We start from the raw sequence: 20,983 nt of genomic DNA, 5'->3' as shown, positions 1-20,983 counted from the left end.
TAGGCTGCTGACTCCATTCATCCAATGCAGATCCTACCTGGCTACTTTACCTGGACACTTCCTTTTCCATATTCCCCTTGTTGTGTGCTTCATGAAAGGTCTCCTTCCTCATGTCCAGTGAATCTCCACCTTTCCATGATTTGGTTTCTTAAAAATATATAAAAAATAAATATATAAATAAAATAATGCTTTAGAGCAAGAACAAATGTACAGTCTTTTTCTGTCTACTCTGAAATGACCAGTTGTATTGAGTGTGCTCATGTCTCAACCTAGAGGTCACTTGTGTAGATATAGTTCTGCCAGTGTAAAATAGACATGTCTACCACCTCTCCCTGACAAAATGAACTAACAAACAAACAAACAAAAAAAGAAATAAAATAAAAAATATAAACCAAGTGACCCCCAGATCAAGTCTCTTACTACATTTCTCTGACAAAGCCCTAGGAGCATCAGGATCTACACTGTGCCAGGTACTGACTCTTCCCCAAGCAATATATTCTGACTAGACTGCTGCTGGCCATCATTTGAACTCTAAAACACAGAATATTTAGACTTACTGCACTATGAACTCTTAGTTCATGATTACCCTCATAAGCACTGCTGATGAAGGAATAATCATATAAGGTACTTCTAAATGCTTACCCAGAAATCTCCAAGGTTAAGAAGATGGACAATAGTCCAAGATCATGAGAAACAAGAATAACAGCAGTATAACACATTCAGACCACTACTGTCACACTACACCATGCACTGTATTTTCTAGTACAAGAGATAAAGAAGAAAATTCCCTTACATACAACCTTGGAAAGATAATATATGACTTTAAAGTGGAAATGAATATATTGCTCAACCAAAAACAGGTAAATTCAGTCAGTCATGAAGAGAAATTTATCATTTCTAATATTTTCAAAACAAATACAGGAACATTCATGAAATGCGTAAATGAAATAAAATAAAATAAATAAATAAAACTACAAGAATTGAAAATAAAACATGGTGCATGGAAGTTCCTGGAAAGGGCAGCGCAGATCTTCCTGGTTGCTGCCGCCAAGGAGAGCTCATAAGCAACACCCCATGAACAAACGTGAGCCTTGGGAACACAGGTAAGATAAACCTTTCTGATCCAAGTGACCTGCCTGGAGAACTCAGGACACACAGAGGCAAAATTCCTCTAGGACCAGGCACTTCCAGTGTTGAGCGGGAGTCCCAAACCCGCAGATCCCTGCCCGCAGCAGCTCACTGCTCCCAAACACCCTGGGAGAGAGACCTCACCACCTGGAGGGTTGGGACTCCTGAAACTGCAGAGCGGAAGTGACCACCAACACTACCCACACCTACCCACATCCCTGGCCCAAGAGGAAACTATATATGGCCTCTGGGTTCCAGTAGAGGAGGACCCAGGAGCAACCTGTCCACTGCATCTGAGACACTGCCAGAACCTGAAGGGACCGAACAGAAAAACAGTTCTCTGCACCCAAATCCCATGGGAGGGAGAGCTAAACCTTCAGAGAGGCAGACACGCCTGGGAAACCAGAAGAGACTGCACTCTGCCCACTCTCTGACGCCAGAGGAAAACACCAAACGCCATCTGGAACCCTGATGCATGGAAGCTCATGGAAAGGGCGGCGCAGATCTTCCTGGTTGTTGCCACTGTGGAGAGCTCCTAAGCAACACCCCAAGAGCAGGCTTGAGCCTCGGGTCCACAGGTAAGACAAACCTTCCTACTATTAGCAACCTGCCTAGTGAACTCAGGACACAGGCCCACAGGAACAGCTGAAGACCTGTAGATAGGAAAACCTACACGCCTGATACCAGAACACTCTGTTTGCATAACAGGCTGAAGGAAAACAGGAAAACAGGTCTACAGCACCCCTGACACACAGGCTTATAGGACAGTCTAGCCACTGTCAGAAATAGAAGAACAAAGTAACACTATAGATGATCTGATGGTGAGAGGCAAACACAAAAATCCAAGAAACAGAAACCAAGACTACATGGCAACATCAGAGCCCAATTCTCCCACCAAATAAAACACAGAATATCCAAACACACCAGAGAAGCAAGATCTAGTTTCAAAATATATTTGATCATGATGCTGGAGGACTTCATGAAGACGTGAAGAACTCCCTTAGAGAAACACAAGAAAACATAAATAAACAAGAAGAAGCCTACAGAGAGGAATCAGAAAAATCTCTGAAATAATTCCAGGAAAACGCAAACAAACAGTTGAAGGAATTAAAAATGGAAATAGAAACAATCAACAGAGAACACATGGAAACAACCTGGGATATAGAAAACCAAAAGAAGAGACAAGGAGCCGTAGATACAAGTTTCACCATCAGAATACAAGAGATAGAAGACAGAATCTCTGGAGCAGAAGATTCCATAGAAATCATCGACTCAACTGTTAAATATAATGTAAAGCAGAAAAAGCTACTGGTCCAAAACATAGAGGAAATCCAGGACACAATGAGGAGATCAAACCTAAGAATAATAGGTATACAAGAGGATGAAGACTACCAGCTCAAATAAATATCTTCAACAAAATCATAGAAGAAAACTTCCCAAACCGAAACAAAGAGATACCCATAAGCATATAAGAAGCTGACAGAACAACAAATAGATTGGAACAGAAAAGAATCTCCTCCCGTCATATAATAGTCAAAACAGCAAATACACAAAATAAAGAAAGAATATTAAAAGCAGTAAGGGAAAAAGGTCAAGGAACATATAAAGGCAGACCTATCAGAATCACACCAGTCTTTTCGCCAGAGATTATGAAAGCCAGAAGATCCTGGACAGATGTCACACAGACACTAAGAGAACACAAATGCCAGCCCAGGTTACTGTATCCAGCAAAACTCTCAATTAACATAGATGGAGAAACCAAGATATTCCATGACAAAAACAAATTTACACAATATCTTTCTACAAATCCAGCACTACAAAGGATAATAAAGGGTAAAGCCCAACATAAGGAGCCAAGCTATACCCTAGAAGAAGCAAGAAACTTATCGTCTTGGCAAGAAAACAAAGAGAAGAACACAAACATAACCGCATATACAAATATGAATATAAGAGGAAGCAATAATCACTATTCCTTAATATCTCTCAACATCAATGAACTCAACTCCCTAATAAAAAGACTTAGATTAACAAATTGGATACGCAAAGAGGACCCTGCATTCTGCTGCCTACAGGAAACACACCTCAGAGACAAAGACGGTCACCACCTCAGAGTGAAAGGCTGGAAAACAACTTTCCAAGCACATGGTCAGAAGAAGTAAGCTGGAGTAGCCATTCTAATATCAAATAAAATCAATTTTCAACTAAAAGTCATCAAAAAAGATAAGGAAGGACACTTCATATTCATCAAAGGAAAAATACACCATGATGAACTCTCAATCCTAAATACCGATGCCCCAAATACAAGGGCACTTACTTAGGTAAAAGAAACCTTACTAAAGCTCAAAACACACATTGAACCTCACAAAATAATAGTAGGAGATTTCAACACCCCACTCTCATCAATGGACAGATCATGGAAAAAGAAATTAAACAGAGACGTAGACAGACTAAGAGAAGTCATGAGCCAAATGGACTTAACAGATATTTATAGAAGATTCTATCCTAAAGCAAAAGGATATACATCCTTCTCAACTCCTCATGGTACTTTCTCCAAAATTGACCATATAATTGGTCAAAAAACGGGCCTCAACAGGTACAGAAAGACAGAAATAATCCAGTGCCTGCTATCAGACCACCACGGCCTAAAGCTGGCCTTCAATAACAATGAGGGAAGAACGCCCGCTTATACGTAGAGGGTGAACAATGCTCTACACAATGATAACCTTGTCAAGGAAGAAATAAAGAAAGAAATTAAAGACTTCTTAGAATTTAATGAAAATGAAGGTACAACATACCCAAACTTATGGGACACATTGAAAGCTGTGCTAAGAGGAAAACTCATAGCTCTGAGTGCCTGCAGAAAGAATCAGGAAAGAGTATATGTCAGCAGCTTGAAAGCACACCTAAAAGCTCTAGAACAAAAAGAAGCAAATATACCCAGGAGGAGTAGAAGGCAGGAAGTAATCAAACTCAGAGCTGAAATCAGCCAAGTAGAAACAGAAAGGACCATAGAAAGAATCAACAGAACCAAAAGTTGGTTCTTTGAGAAAATCAAAAAGATAGATAAACCCTTAGCCAGACTGACAAGAGGACACAGAGAGTGTGTCCAAATTAACAAAATCAGAAATGAAAAGGGAGACATAACTACAGATTCAGAGGAAATTCAAAAAATCATCAGATCTTACTATAAAAACCTATATTCAACAAAACTGGAAAATCTTCAGGAAATGGACAATTTCCTAGACAGATACCAGATACCGAAGTTAAATCAGGAACAGATAAACCAGTTAAGCAACCCCATAACTCCTAAGGAAATAGAAGAAGTTATTAAAGGTCTCCCAACCAAAAAGAGCCCAGGTCTGGACGGTTTTAGTGCAGAATTCTATCAGACCTTCATAGAAGACCTCATACCAATATTATCCAAACTCTTCCACAAAATTGAAACAGACGGAACACTACCGAATTCCTTCCATGAAGCCACAATTACTCTTATACCTAAACCACACAAAGACCCAACAAAGAAAAAGAACTTCAGACCAATTTCCCTTATGAATATCGATGCAAAAGTACTCAATAAAATTCTGGCAAACCGAATTCCAGAGCACATCAAAAAAATCATCCACCATGATCAAATAGACTTCATCCCAGGTATCAGGGATGGTTCAATATACGGAAAACCATCAACATGATCCATTATATAAACAAACTGAAAGAACAAAACCACATGATCATTTCATTAGATGATGAGTAAGCATTTGACAAAATTCAACACCCCTTCATGATAAAAGTCCTGGAAAGAATAGGAATTCAAGGCCCATACCTAAACATAGTAAAAGCCATATACAGCAAACCAGTTGCTAACATTAAACTAAATGGAGAGAAACTTGAAGCAATCCCACTAAAATCCGGGACTAGAAAAGGCTGCACACTCTCTCGCTATTTATTCAATATTGTTCTTGAAGTCCTAGCCAGAGCAATCAGACAACAAAAGGAGATGAAAGGGATACAGATCGGAAAAGAAGAAGTCAAAATATAAATATTTGCAGATGATATGATAGTATATTTATGTGATCACAAAAGTTCCACCTGAGAACTACTAAAGCTGATAAACAACTTCAGCAAAGTGGCTGGGTATAAAATTAATTCAAATGAATCAGTAGCCTTCCTCTACACAAAAGAGAAACAAGCCGAGAAAGAAATTAGGGAAACGACATCCTTCATTATAGATCCAAACAATATGAAGTACCTCGGTGTGACTTTACCCAAGCAAGTAAAAGATTTGTACAATAAGAACTTCAAGACACTGAAGAAAGAAATTGAAGAAGACCTCAGAAGATGGAAAGATATTCCATGCTCATGGATTGGCAGGATTAAGATAGTAAAAATGGCCATTTTATGAAAAACGATCTACAGATTCAATGCAATCCCCATCAAAATACCAATCCAATTCTTCAAAGAGTTAGACAGAACAATTTGCAAATTCATCTGGAATAACAAAAAACCCAGGATAGCTAAAGCTATCCTCAACAATAAAAGGACATCAGGGGGAATCACTATCCCTGAACTCAAGCAGTATTACAGAGCAATAGTGATAAAAACTGCATGATATCAGTACAGAGACAGACAGATAGACCAATGGAACAGAATTCAAGACCCAGATTTGAACCCACACACCGATGGACACTCGATTTTTGACAAAGGAGTCAAAACCATTCAATGGAAAAAAGATAACATTTTCAGCAAATAGTGCTGGTTCAACTGGAGGTCAACATGTAGAAGAATGCAGATCGAACCATGCTTATCACCCTGTACAAACTTAAGTCCAAGTGGATCAAGGACCTCCACATCAAACCAGATACACTCAAACTAATAGAAGAAAAAGTAAGGCAGCATCTAGAACACATGGTCACTGGAAAAAATTCCTGAACAAAATACCAATGGCTTATGCTCTAAGATCGACAAATGGGATCTCATAAAACTGCAAAGTTCCTGTAATGCAAAGGACACTGTGGTTAGGAGAAAATGGCAACCAACAGATTGGGAAAAGTTCTGTACCAATCCTACAACAGATAGAGGCCTTATATCCAAAATATACAAAGAACTCAAGAAGTTAGACTGCAGGGAGACAAATAACCCTATTAAAAATGGGGTTCAGAGCTAAACAAAGAATTCACAGCTGAGGAATGCTGAATGACTGAGAAACACCTAAAGAAATGTTCAACATCTTTAGTCATAAGGGAAATGCAAATCAAAACAACACTGAGATTTCACCTCACACCAGTGAGAATGGCTAAGATCAAAAACTCAGGTGACAGCAGATGCTGGCGAGGATGCAGAGAAAGAGGAAGACTCCTCCATTGTTGGTGGGATTGCAGACTGTAAAACCATTCTGGAAATTAGTCTGGAGGTTCCTCAGAAAGTTGGACATTGAACTGCCTGAGGATTCAGCTATACCTCTCTTGGGCATATACCCAAAAGGTCCCCCAACATATAAAAAAGACACGTGCTCCACTATGTTCATCGCAGCCTTATTTATAATAGCCAGAAGCTGGACAGAACCCAGATGCCCTTCAACAGAGAAATGGATACAGAAAATGTGGTACATCTACACAATGGAATATTACTCAGCTGTCAAAAACAATGACTTTATGAAATTCGTATACAAATGGTTGGAACTGGAAAATATCATCCTGAGTGAGCTAACCCAATCACAGAAAGACATACATGGTATGCACTCATTGATAAGTGGCTATTAGCCCAAATGCTTGAATTACCTTAGATGCCTACAACACATGAAACTCAAGAGGGATGATCAAAATGTGAATGCTTCACTCCTTCTTTAAAAGGGGAACAAGAATACCCTTGGCAGGGAATAGAGATGCAAAGATTAAAACAGAGACTGAAGGAACACCCATTCAGAGCCTGCCCCACACGTGGCCCATAAATATACAGCCATCCAATTAGACAAGATGAATGAAGCAAAGAAGTGCAGGCAGGCAGGAGCCGGATGTAGATCGCTCCTGAGAGACACAGCAAGAATACAACAAATACAGAGGCGAATGCCAGCAGCAAACCACTGAACTGAGAACAGGACCCCCATTAAAGGAATCAGAGAAAGAATTGGAAGAGCTTTAAGGGGCTCGAGTCCCCATGTGAACAACAATGCCAAGCTACCAGAGCTTCCAGGGACTAAGCCACTACCTAAAGACTGAAACTGGACTCTGACCTCATATATAGCATTTAATATCCTATAAGATCACTAGTGTAAGGGGAAGCCCTGGGTCCTGGTAAGACTAAACATGATTGTTGGGGGGAGGGCGGGGATGGGGGAGGATGGGGAGGGTAACACCCAGAAAGAAGGGGAGGGGGAGGAATTAAGGGGATGTTGGCTCGTAAACCGGAAAGGGAATAACACTCGAAATGTAAATAAGAAATACTCAAGTTAAAAAAAAAAAGAAAACAAAACATAAGCAATAAGCAAAACAGAAAGTGAAGAAATCCTGCAGATTAAACATACAGGAAATAGAGCAGCTCAAAAAACTTAACCAACAAGAACAGAATAGAAAAAGTCAGAAGGGAAAAACAATCAGAGCTTGAGCATACGATTCAAGATAGTTATAAATGAGTTAAACCAAATGTTAACCCTATGAAATTTTCAGCAAAAATATCAAGAAAATCTAGTAAAGTATGTATACACCAAAAGTAAGACAAAAAAAGAAGAAAAAAAAAAGATAAATCACATAGCCAACGACTCCAAAATATTTTCTCCAAAATCAAAAAGATAAATTTCCCCATCCTGAAGAAAGAGCTGGCCATAACCATACAAGGATCTCACAAATCACCAATTATATTTCACCAGAAATGTGAATCCTTCTTCCTCATATTAATCAAAACAATAATTGTACAAAATAAGCAAACAAAAATAAAAGCTGCATACTAAAATACACGGTAATATACAAATGCAGTCATATCAGAATATCCACATGTGTAAAGAAATGTAAGTAAAACTTACCTTAAAAAAGCATACCAGGTATACAGTTGTCCTGCTAATGTACATTTATGGCCTATATTAAAGAATAATGCTGCATGTGATTTTCTCAGGGAAAATAAATTTTCCAAGGTTGGGAAAATGCCCTAGTCTTGAATTTTTAATATTATTCTTACAGCAGAATAATTAGAACACTAAAATAAATAAAAATATTAAAACTGGCAACAGAAACTGTAAATTCAGCTATTAATGAAGATTATTACAATTACTCTTTAATTCCTAACAGAGCTTCTTAAAGCTAGAAGTAATGAGACAGACATTACGAGGACAAGGGAGTTGGCTAAGATTAATATATGCAACAAAATTTCAGTCAACCTAGATTGAAATACTAAGGTATTTCACAATAAAAACAAATTTAAAAACTACATTTTCAAAAATTCAGCTCTGTATGGTTTTCTAGATGGAAAATTCTAACACAAAGTGTTAAAATGCTTAACTGTACCCATAAAAAAATAAATTAATAATTTTGCACCAGTCCAACAGAAAGAAGAAACATACACACACACACACAAATGCACATATGCACCTCCAGTGAAATAATAGAGAAAATAATGGTTGATCATTAATATCTCATAACATCAATTCACCAGTAAAAGTCTGTGCCTCACAGAATGGATGTATAAACAGGAATTATTATTCTGCTGTTTACAAGATACAGAAATGAGCAACACAGATAGAAACAACCACAGAATAAAGGGCTGGAAAAGATTTTCTAGGATCCTAGAAACAAACTTCCACCACCATTTCAATAAGTAATAATATAAATATGCATCTAAAAGAAACCAAGGATGAGAGAAGAAAATATATACACATCACAGAAAAAAATGCATCAAGTGATTTTCCCAATTGTGTAGATGTTTTCTTACAAAATGCAAAGAAAATCTCATTCAAAAAAAAACATTTATAAAGCATAAATCAATGAATGAACACCACATATTAATAGTGGCATACAGGAACACAGGACTTCACTAATTGACAGAACTTCAAGATAAAAACTAAACAGGTATATAATGAAAGAACTTGAAGATATTATGCAAATTGACAAAAAGACCTACAAAACATTTCACCCAAACACAAAAGCATAGAACTTTTCATCAACGACCTCTTGGAACCTTATTCAAAACTGACAATATAATCAGTCAAATGAGTAAGTTATAGTGGATTTTTAAAAAATGATATAGAACATGCAGTTCCTTAGAACACCATGGAATAAAGCTGTAGTACAACAAAAAGATTAAATATTAAAAAAGAAAAACAGTCTTCATAATCACTGGGTTAAAAAAATAACAATCATTAAAAATTAAAGAAATACTAGCTTTTAACAAAAATGAGTGTCGAAAATACCTAAAGTTAAGTGACACAGTGAAAACAGGCCTAAGAGGAAGATAATTAGTTAGTATTATCTGCCTTTCTAGAGAAAATGCCAAGTTTTTTATTATACCAGTTTAAAGAAAACATAAAAGCTCTAGGGAAAACAAACAAACAAAACAAAAAGAATAGCAAAAAAAATACAAACAAAAACAACAACAAAACAAGGAATTCATAATCAAATCCATGATTGAAGTCAATCATTTATAAACAAACAAAGAAGTAATCAAATTACCACAAGCTGGATCAATAAGAAAATCAAGAGCTGCACCAAAATTCAGTGGAGGAGAGAGCTAGACTCTGAGAAGTGCAAACAATCCTAAGAGCTCAGAAGAAACAACTACTTCTGCCCAAAATCCTGACCCAAGAGGAACACATCTAGTGTCTTCTGAGTCTTGTGGTAATTAGGAATACACCTTCCAGGATTCTCTCTGTGACTAGAACCAAAAGTCAGTCTCCAGGAGCACTGATTCATCTGAGAGCTGAAGTAAGACCAAGTCTTTTGCTAGAATTACAGGTCTGGTCGACTGAATACATGCAAAGGGAGAAGTTACCTGAGACAGGGCACTTCAGGATTCTGGGTATGCACCAAGATGAATTGGGACCATAGCTCTCTGTACCAAAATTCTGAGTGGGACAACTGGTCTCTCAGAAGTGGGGACAATCCTGAGAACTCAGGGGAGAGATCCACTACTTTTCATATTCCTCTCCCAAGAGCAATCTCTCCAGTGGCCTTTAGATACAGAAATATAGGAGCAGTCACTGGCAGGAACCTTGAGTTTTCAGCCTGAGCTTGTAACTGGACTGAAATGACTCCACAGATTCCTGCACTACAATCCTGTGGGGTAGAGTGCTAGACTCTCAGAAGTGCTGAAAATCGTGATAGTGAAGAGAAAACAACTACTTCTCCACACATTCCTGAAACAAGGGAAACCTGCATTGTGCGCTCTGTTCCCTCTGGGCACAGGGAACTAGGAGGAGTCTGTGGCAGGTCACTTCAGGTTTCTGCCTGAACCAAGAGCTTAATTTCAATTGCCAGTAGCATGGACACTCCTGAGAACAGAGAACTCTTCTGTGCTAAATGACTCTCCTAGGGGCTTCACGTCACAAAAACCAAGAAGCAGCTACTGTTCACAGGTCCTGCGAAAAGAAAACAGGTCTGCAGGACTAAAGATGTATAGCTCTACCAGAGTGTCAAGACAATGTTAAAGATGGCAGAACAATGCAATTCAAGAGAAAACCAAAACACTAGGCAAGCACAGCATCTGAATCAGCAGAAATCAAGACTATTTGTCATCTTCAGAGTACAGTTCTGCCACCAAAGCAAATAATGAATGTTCCAACATACCCACACCTTTAAAGCAAAATTGGATTTAAAATTCCATCTCGTGATGATGATAAAGGACTTTAAGAAGAAGGCAAAAAACTCACTTAAAGAAATACAGAAAATAAAGGTAAAAAAAAATTGATACCCTTAAAGATGAAACATAAATATCCTGAAAAGAAGGGATTAATCCCCAGAGAAAAACAAAACTAAACCAGTGAGGGGAATAAACAAAAGCATCCAGTATTTAAAAATGGAAATTAAAAACAATAAGGAAAGCACAAAGTAAGATAACCCAGGAGACACAAAATCTGAGAAAGTGATCAGCACTCAGAGACACAAAGCACACATACAGAATATAAAAGATAAAAGAGAGAATCTCAGGGGCTGAAAATATTCTAGAAAACCTTAAACAAGCCATCAAAGATAATATGAAATGCAAATATCTCCTAGCCCAAAATATTCAGTAAAACTAGGACAAAATGAGAAGATCAAGCCTAAGGATTTTATGGAATGAAGAGAGTGTACACTCTCAACTTAAAGGGCCAGAAAATATCTTTAACAAAATTATAGAAGAAATCTTCCATAACCTAAAAAAGAATGCTGAAACTCATACAAGAAGACTACAGAACTCGAAAACGATTGGACAAGGAAAGAAATTCCTTCTGACACACAATAGTGAAAAATAAAACAAAACAAAAACAAACAGAAATGAAAACAAAACAAAATGACCAATAAAAATGCATAAGACAAAGCAAGAATATTAACAGCAGAAAGGAAAAATGGTCGTGGAACATGTAAAGACAGACCTAACACCTCAACAGACATATGACTCCAGCTGCATATGAAGAAAAGGACAGATGTGTACAGGAAAATGGGAAGAGAAGCCCTGGGTTCTGCCATAACTTGACAGAGCAGTATAGGGGAATGTCAGTGCAGGGATGTGGGAAACAGGTTATGTTTGGGGAGGGGAAACACACTTATAGTAAAAGATGAGACAGACATAATAGGGGTTTATTGATCACTAATCCAAGAAGGGGAATATGATTTTAAATATAACTAAATAACTTCCAAATAAAACAGAAAGTTATAACATCCAAAACCTAGGAAAAAGTTTACTAAAACTCTCTCACTAAAAATTTAAACAGTACCAGTATTGCCAATATGAGAAATGAAAAGAGAAACATAGTGACAAACACTAAAGAAATTCATAGAACCATTAGGTCTTCCTTTAAATTTGTACACTACAAACTTAGAAAAATTGAAATGACAATTAAAAGAGTAAAATTTAGAATGCACAAACTATGGAAAGATTTCTACAAACCCCCAAAAAATAGGAGCTCATTTTTAAAAACTACTAAAAGAAAAATCCAGGGCAGGATAGATTTAATACAGATTTACACCAAACTTTTAAGAAGGGAAGACTACCAATATTTGTCAAACAATTCTGTGAAATATAAAAAGAAGCAACACTGTAGAAAATCACTATCTGATTCGTTTCCATATAAAGCACACAAAGTTTCCACAAAGGAAGATAATTCCTGACAAGTTTCTCATATCAATATTGATGTTGAAGTAGTCAAATACTAAAATGGAGCAAGAAAGAGGGAAGCATTATGGTGGTTGTGAAAGCCACTCTATGTAAGACAGCTATTAATGGAATACACACATCTTGATTATGGCCTCCTCCTGTAGCCAGGCTATTCTCTCACATTGAAAGGATACGAACTACTACTCATCCAATTGGTGTCCTACCTACAAGAAGTATAGGAATAAAGATATACCACAGAGTGACTGGAAAATGAATGACTGGCAAAAGATGTACACAGTCCCCGACATAATCAGTTTTACTCTATTATTCTTTCAGGAAAGAGTCAGGAAAGACTATAGCATAACTGTATCCTGAGAAGCCTCACTCAGCTGCTAATGGAAAGAAATACAGAGTACTGCAGACCAATATGAGATGAAGCTTCAGAAATGGTAACAAAGATTTAGGAAAATAAACAATGGAATCAAACTGAATACACTTCAATAAAAGACAGAGTCAAATAACCTGCAATTATATAGGCTCATAGAAGTCCAACAATGAAACAAACTGTGGTATCAGCTGGATTCAACCCATATGTAGCAGAAGCACTAGTTGGTGTACAGAAGGGTCCCACAATCATTTGAAAAGTGGCTGCCCATGAATCTGTTGCTTGTCTCTGATTAGGTTTCCAGAACTATACCAAATTGTCTGGTTCTTTTGGAGATTATACATTGTTTTGTTGTTTGTGCTGTTGTTTTGTTTTTGTTTTGTTTAGTTTTTGTAATGTTGGGTTTTGGTAATTATGATTATATATTTGTTATTTCTAAAAGTTTTACATATTTCCTGGACTCTGACTTAGAAGAAGACATTCTCTATAAACAAAGGCTTTATTTCTTCTCATTCTGTTCCTGATGTCTTTATATGTCCTACTTCATTATCTTGCCTAAATGTACATTATAACCTTCAAACTTTGCTTGTTTTACAGTGTTTCTTTCTTTTGTCCTTCAGAGCAATACGCCAGAACTTTCTGCCCAGGACACATTGGGTAAATGGATGATGATTCTTGCATGGTTTGTTTGTAAAATTCCTTTCTTCCTTGTGTAAGAGATCTTTGATTCCATGTTACAATCATCATCTTGTTTAAAGTGATTAAAAACCTTTTGTTTATTGCTACATCTTTTAGGCTAGAAAAATAGAGACAAGGTACTATCTTTTCAGACTGTTTTTTATTTAAAAATATATATAATGATAATATATATAAGATAACGATAAGAACAACATTTGACATCCAGAGTGATTCCAAATACTGTATATTTTCTCAATTTCAGCAATGTCTATACCAAAATTGTCCTCTACAAACAGAAACCTCAGTCTGCCTTAGTTAAATGCCTATTTCCCAGTATTCTCATGAATTCCATCCATACTGTCTACAGATATTCATAGGATTCAGTATGTACTTTTGGTATTGACATATAAAAATGGTAGTGTTCTGAACTTTCTATCTTTAAGATTGCCAGATATCCACTTTAATTCAAACCACCTCTCTGCCACAGATTTGCTGGTGAAAAAGTTTGATGTATAAGAAAATGTAAAACCAAAATTAAATTTGATAATTACTAATCACTGTGGCCTTAAACTTGACATTCATGCCTGAACAGCAATGACAGTGAATAGGAATATTGGCTGGGAGGCAAACCTAATTGATCCTTCTGCAACTGATAAATGCTCTTGAAAGTACAGGAATAGAAAATTAAGTGATACCATAACTAAAATTTTATTTTGACTTAGATATATGAAGTATAAATATTTAGTTTCCTTAAAGATCAGTTTTTTCACACGATGTTTTCTGGAAGTTTTAAAATCAAAAGACATGTATGAGAGAATAATCTTGAACAAACACATGAGAATACCAATTATTTTTTTCCATCTTCTTTTTATTGTGCCAAATCACACATATGAGGAAATACTTTGCAATGAAAAGAAAGTAATGTATTTTTCTATAAGATACCTGAAAAGGGGGTTGGGGATTTAGCTCAGTGATAGAGCGCTTGCCTAGCAAACGCAAGGTCCTGGGTTCGGTCCCCAGCTCCGAAAAAAAAAAAAAGAAAGAAAAAGAAAAAAAGAAAAAAAATGCCTGAAAAGAGGACATGTTTTGTTTAGCTAGAGTAGACACTTGACAGAGCCCACAAACTTTACTAAAGAGATAACACAAAATAAAGCGAGTTGCATTGTGGAATGCTTGACTTTGCCACTCTACATTTGTTTTTATTAGATTTGCTATCACTGTCTTCATTAGAAAATGATACATATTTTTTCTATTTGTCATGCTTAGCTGCTTTGCTGGTCTTTTTGGACTTTATTGATGCTTGACTTCACTCATGACAAAGTAGCATGGGATAACTTTGCCCTTTAACTAGTCATGATTTCTTCATGGAGAGAAATACACCAGAAAACTCTTCTGCATTTATCAGCTGAGTTTGCTGTGTTCATGCACTCAGGTTGATTGGCAGAGACTCATCTTTTTGGATCAAATTGCTAATGATTTTGCATTAATAGTCAATAAAGTGGATAGGTTTAAAAGTGGTGTTTCATGTACTGAATTGCTGCTCTCCTGTCTAGGAAGATTTGAAGTTTCCCAAATATGTGTTCCTGTATTGGTGCCCTTCCTCCACTGCCCAATTACACTTTCCTTCCCACTACTACATCTGGTGGGTATGCAGTGAACTAGAAGGGATGGAAAATCATTTAAGAAAAACCTATTGTATTAGATTTTGAAAATTTTAAGACTGCAAGTGGTGCCATAAAAGTTAAGGCTTAGCAGTAATTCTGCTTCTAATGGACTGGAAAAGTAAAAGCCTTTTAAATGGATTGACTATGTATTTAATGAGGTTAAAATCATGACGTAGTTTAACTTAGTGAACTCTTCCCTTACTTGCAGTAATGGGCCTGGGCTACTTCATCACTTTCATGTATATTATTTTGTAAGAAATTAGAGGGGAAACTCATAACCCTTTCTATTATTAAGTTGCAGACAGACATAGAAGTTGCATCCATACATAGGGTTGGATGTAGAGGTGTTTTGTCCATTTGGCCAAAAGCAATCTACAGATACAATGCAATCTCCATAAAAATCCCAACTCAATTTTTCAAATAGCTAGAGCTATTGGCAAATTCAAATGGGTTGAAAAAAATACAGGGTAGAGTAAATTATCATCAACAATAAGCAAATTTCTGCAGAAATCACCATCCCTGACCTAAAGCTCTATTGCAAATTACTTCTGGAAGCAACAACAACAACAAGAAAAAAAAACCAAACATATAAAACTAAAACAAAACAACGAAAAACAACAACAATAACAACATCAACAATAAAAACAATCAAATATCTATGCTATTGATACTCAAACAGGCAGATATATTTATGAATTCAATCCAAGGAATATCTAATCGCTGAGAAGTAACTAAAGAAATGCTCAAAATTATTAGTCATCAGGAAAATGCAAATCGGAACAACCCTTAGGTTTCATACCACAAAAGTCAGAATGGCTTAGATCAAAACTCAGTTTACAACACAATCCCACAAGGATGTGGAGAATTGTTCCCATTGTTGGGAATGCAAGATGGTACAAACACTATAGAAATAAAATATGAAACTTAATCATAAAATTGGATTTTATACTACTTGAAGAGAAGCCAGCTATACCACTCCTGGGCATATACCTAAAATATTCTCCATCAAAAACAAGTACACAGGTTGCACCATATTCATAGCAGCCTTATTCATAATAGCACAAAGGTGGAAAGAACTCAGATGCCCTTCAACAGAAAAATGAACACAAAAAATGTTATACATCTACACATTGGAGCGTAACTTAGCAATAAAAACAATGACATCATGAAACTCATAGGCAAATGGATGGAACTAGAAAACATCATACTGAGTGAGCTACTGCCCCCCCCACACACACACGTAAAAACAAAAAAAACCCAAAAATATCAAATAAACAACAACAACAAAAAAAATGTGATATGCACTCAATGATAATTGGATAGTAGGCCAAAAGCTCGAACTGCTCTAGATACAATCTACAGACTCCCCAAGAAGGACACTGAAGTGTGGATGTTTCAAACCTTCCTAAAGCATAAACAAATTCTATGAGGAAATATGCAGACAAATTTTGGTGCAGAGCATAAAGAATTGTTCATTCATAGCCAGCTCAATGTCGATTCTAGCCCACATATATGCAGTCAACAAATCCAGACAATGGTGGTGATGCCAAGAAGTGCATGTTGACATGTTCCTGATATAATTGTCTCCAGAAATGCTCTGCCAGAGCGTGACAACTCTAGAGGTGAATGCCCACAGCCAACCATTATACTTAGTATGTGATACAAACTGGAGTAATCAGAGATAAGATTGCAGGAGCTCAAAGGTTTTGCAACCCCATATGAATAACAATGTCAACCTACCACCGATTCCAGGAAAATAAACTGCCATCCAAAGAGTAAATATGGACAGGTTCTTCATTAAAGCTGAGTATAAAGCATAGGATGATCTTGTCGGTCACCAATGGGAGAAGAAGCTCTTGGTTCCACCAAGGCTGGATTCAGTAGTATAGGGAAATATGAGAGTAGAGCTTAATGAAGGGGGTGTTGCTGAATGAGGCAACACCCTCATAGAAAAAGGAGAAGGGGGATGAAATAGGTGATTTATGAACAGAAAAGATGGTAAGTGAATAACATTTGAAATAGAAATAAAAACATATACCAAAATATCAGATTTCAAAAAAGTATTATTGAAAGAATTTTAAAAAAATTTTTTGAGTATGCATGAACTTACATTATAAATTCCGTTGTCGATTACCATAAGAAAAAGAAAAATATTTCTCCAATGGTAGGTTACAAGTTTTTATGTGAAATGAAATTTAAAGGATTAAATCATCTAAACTAAGCTACAAAAAAATCAGTTCCTATTAATATTCAAAAATAAAGGACAGAAAAGACTATTAGTATTGCAAACAGACTTTAAACCCAGGACTATAGTAAATAGTTGTCTTGGTTTTGAATATCTGGAACTGAACTTAATAGTTTTGTTTATTTATTTCTTCTTAGGTTTTAAGACACTTTTTTTCTAATAGCTTGAGCTGTCCAAGATGTAACTATAAAGATCTGACTGGCAATAGACTGGAAGAGATCTGCTTTCCTAGTCCTCCAAAGTGTTCCAATTTCTAAACATGTATAAGCGTGCTTTACTACTGAGATTTTAAAACTTGCTCAGGATTTTTTTTCTATTCCTGACGTTACTTGTGCTGCCTTAAACAATGAATGCCTTGTACATGCGAAGTCAATTCTATATTAATAAAACTTATATCTACCCCGAGTGTTTTCTGAGTCTGAAAGTCTAAAGTGCCAATAAATTTTCAAACACAGATGATTATGTTAATTTACTGTTTTCACAATGATAAATTTGATTCTACATAGTAATCACATGCCTTTAACATTTGCTAATAGAATTGCCCCATAGGATAAACCATTTAAATTAGACACTTAATTAGATCCATGCTATAATAAATATTATATATTTATAATACAATATGAAAGAAACAGAAAACAGAGTTTAATATAGTGTTTTGGAATGTGTAAACAGAAGTGAGAATTATGATTGTAATATAACCACATTCTCAATCCATCACACACCCAAATAACAATAGGGAAACATTCAGAAGGCATCTAAAAATTCATCATCTTTATAGTACCTTACTTCATCCCCGCATCCACGTACTTCACAAAAATGCCACCAGAACAAGTCTTCAGTTATTCTCGCACTTTATTCTGAATTCATTTAATGATTGTTAACCCTATCCTACTACTCATTTCCCCACACCACACACCACATCTTATTCCATTCCTTGCCAATTGTGGCACAGTTCTCATCCCACATATGCCTACAATGACTATTTTCCCTTATTTGTAAGATCCTTGTGGACAGTCTTGAGTTATATTTATTCCTTATTTTTTATAGTTTTCAGATTTTCAATTCTACCCCGTATGAATAATGTAACTTAAATTTAAAGTGAGTATCTACCATACTCATTATGCTTGGTCTGTGCAATCTCCCATATGATGCTACGTTCTACTTATTAATACTCTCTGAAATTCCTTGAAGGTTTGATTTTTGTAGCTCAGTAATTTTCAACTGTGTACATGAAGCAAAATAATGGTATTCATTCTTTTTTTTAAAATGTATTATATTTTTTTTATTACCTTGAGTATTTCTTATATACATTTCAAGTGTTATTCCCTTTCCCGGTTTCCGGGCAAACATCCCCCTCCACCCTCCCCTTCCTTATGGGTGTTCCCCTCCCAACCCTCCCCCCATTGCCGCCCTCTGCCCATAGTCTAGTTCACTGGGGGTTCAGTCTTAGAAGGACCCAGGGCTTCCCCTTCCACTGGTGCTCTTACTAGGATATTCATTGCTACCTATGGGGTCAGAGTCCAGGGTCAGTCCATGTATATTATTTAGGTAGTGGCTTAGACCCTGGAAGCTCTGGTTGCTTGAAATTGTTGTACTTTTGGGGTCTCGAGCCCCTTCAAGCTCTTCCAGTTCTTTCTCTGATTCCTTCAACAGGGCTCCTATTCTCAGTTCAGTGGTTTGCTGCTGGCATTCGCCTCTGTATTTGCTGTATTCTGGCTGTGTCTCTCAGGAGCGATCTACATTCGGCTCCTGTCGGTCTGCACTTCTTTGCTTCATCCATCTTGTCTAATTGGGTGGCTATATATGTATGGGCCACATGTGGGGCAGGCTCCGAATGGGAGTTCCTTCAGTCTCTGTTTTAATCTTTGCCTCTCCCTTCCCTGCCAAGGGTATTCTTTTTCCTCATTTAAAGAAGGAGTGAAGCATTCACATTTTGATCATCCGTCTTGAGTTTCGTTTGTTCTAGGGATTTAGGGTAATTCAAGCATTTGGGCTAATAGCCACTTATCAATGAGTGCATACCATGTATGTCGTTCTGTGATTGGGTTAGCTCACTCAGGATGATATTTTCCAGTTCCAACCATTTGCCTACGAATTTCACAAACTAGTTGTTTTTGATAACTGAGTAATATTCCATTGTGTAGATGTACCACATTTTCTGTATCCATTCCTCTGTTGAAGGGCATCTGGGTTCTTTCCAGCTTCTGGCTATTATAAATAAGGCTGCGATGAACATAGTGGAGCACGTGTCTCTTTTATATGTTGAGGCCTCTTTTGGGTATATGCCCAAGAGAGGTATAGCTGGATCCTCAGGCAGTTCAATGTCCAATTTTCTGAGGAACCTCCAGACTGATTTCCAGAATGGTTTTACCAGTCTGCAATCCCACCAAAATTGGAGGAGTGTTCCTCTTTCTCCACATCCTCGCCAGCATCTGCTGTCACCTAAGTTTTTGATCTTAGCCATTCTCACTGGTGTGAGGTGAAATCTCAGGGTTGTTTTGATTTGCATTTCCCTTATGACTAAAGATGTTGAACATTTCTTTAGGTGTTTCTCAGCCATTTGGCATTCCTCAGCTGTGAATTCTTTGTTTAGCTCTGAACCCCATTTTTAATAGGGTTATTTGTCTCCCTGCAGTCTAACTTCTTGAATTTTTGTATATTTTGTATATAAGGCCTCTATCTGTTGTAGGATTGGTACAGATCTTTTCCCAATCTGTTGGTTGCCGTTTTGTCCTAACCACCGTGTCCTTTGCCTTACAGAAGCTTTGCAGTTTTATGAGATCCCATTTGTCGATTCTTGATCTTAGAGCATAAGCCATTGGTGTTTTTTTCAGGAAATTTTTTCCAGTGCCCATGTGTTCCAGATGCTTCCCTAGTTTTTATTCTATTAGTTTGAGTGTGTCTGGTTTGATGTGGAGGTCCTTGATCCACTTGGACTTAAGCTTTGTACAGGGTGATAAGCATGGATCGATCTGCATTCTTCTACATGTTGACCTCCAGTTGAACCAGCACCATTTGCTGAAAATGCTATCTTTTTTCCATTGGATGGTTTTGGCTCCTTTGTCAAAAATCAAGTGACCATAGGTGTGTGGGTTCATTTCTGGGTCTTCAATTCTATTCCATTCGTCTGTCTGTCTGTCTCTGTACAAATACCATGCAGTTTTTATCACTATTGCTCTGTAATACTGCTTGAGTTCAGGGATAGTGATTCCCCCTGAAGTCCTTTTATTGTTGAGGATAGCTTTAGCTATCCTGGGTTTTTGTTATTCCAGATGAATTTGCAAATTGTTCTGTCTAACTCTTTGAAGAATTGGATTGGTATTTTGATGGGGATTGCATTGAATCTGTAGATTGCTTTTGGTAAAATGTCCATTTTTACTATATTAATCCTGCCAATCCATGAGCATGGGAGATCTTTCCATCTTCTGAGGTCTTCTTCAATTTCTTTCCTCAGTGTCTTGAAGTTCTTATTGTACAGATCTTTTACTTGCTTGGTTAAAGTCACACCGAGGTACTTTATATTATTTGGGTCTATTATGAAGGGTGTCGTTTGCCTAATTTCTTTATCGGCTTGTTTCTCTTTTGTATAGAGGAAGGCTACTGATTTATTTG

The sequence above is a fragment of the Rattus norvegicus genome, chromosome Y (assembly GCF_021556685.1).
Source record: "Rattus norvegicus strain SHRSP/BbbUtx chromosome Y, alternate assembly SHRSP_T2T, whole genome shotgun sequence".
NCBI classification, from domain to species: Eukaryota; Metazoa; Chordata; class Mammalia; order Rodentia; family Muridae; genus Rattus; species Rattus norvegicus.
This window is presented reverse-complemented; position numbering follows the sequence as displayed.